The sequence below is a fragment of the Penaeus monodon genome, chromosome 15, assembly GCF_015228065.2.
Source record: "Penaeus monodon isolate SGIC_2016 chromosome 15, NSTDA_Pmon_1, whole genome shotgun sequence".
Taxonomy (NCBI): Eukaryota; Metazoa; Arthropoda; class Malacostraca; order Decapoda; family Penaeidae; genus Penaeus; species Penaeus monodon.
Window position 1 is genome coordinate 10,472,663 of NC_051400.1, and position 637 is coordinate 10,473,299.

The window sequence follows — 637 nt, forward strand, 5'->3', positions numbered from 1 at the left end:
TCGCCTTATATAAGTTTGCATACATACATATAAGTTTGTATATCTACATGCATAGAGACATCCCAAATTGTAAACACATACAAGCAAACATTCCAAACATTTTCGTTGTGTTCTAATAGTTTTTTTTTTGTGTATTGTTATCATTCTGTATAGATGGAAGACTGTATTCTTATATCTGTTGCAAAAGTTTCCATTGATAATAGAGGTATTTTCTGTGTAATTAACTCTCGATATTTTTTTCTGTTTGCTGCTAATCCATTCCCCCTTCCCTTTCCTCCCTCCCTCTCCCCTCACCCTCCCCTTTCCTCTTTCCCCTCCCTCTTCCCCCTCCTTCTCTCCCTCGTTCCCCTCTCTCTTCGCCCTCTTCTCTTCCCCCTCTCGCTTTCCTCTCCCCCTTTCTCCTCTCTCTTCCTCCTCTCTCTTCCTCCTTCTCTCTTTTCCCTCCCTCTTTCCCCTCCCTCTTTCCCCTTTCCCCAAACCCCAGCTTTCATTCCCGCTCAGCGACAGTGGTAACGGACCAGTAACTACCCCTATAAATTCGGATTTCAGAATCAACACGAACATGTCAGGTAGCGTACACAAAATAAAGCTCTTGGACTTTCTGAATGGGGTAGGGATGCGTTGTATATTTTCCCCA

General features: G+C 43.6%; 1 protein-coding gene across 1 annotated transcript in view; it reads right to left on the reverse strand.

The window, feature by feature from the left end:
- LOC119581739 overlaps window positions 1-637 on the reverse strand; it is a gene marked incomplete at both ends in the record, with an annotated part of 64,510 nt that overhangs the window by 14,575 nt on the left and 49,298 nt on the right.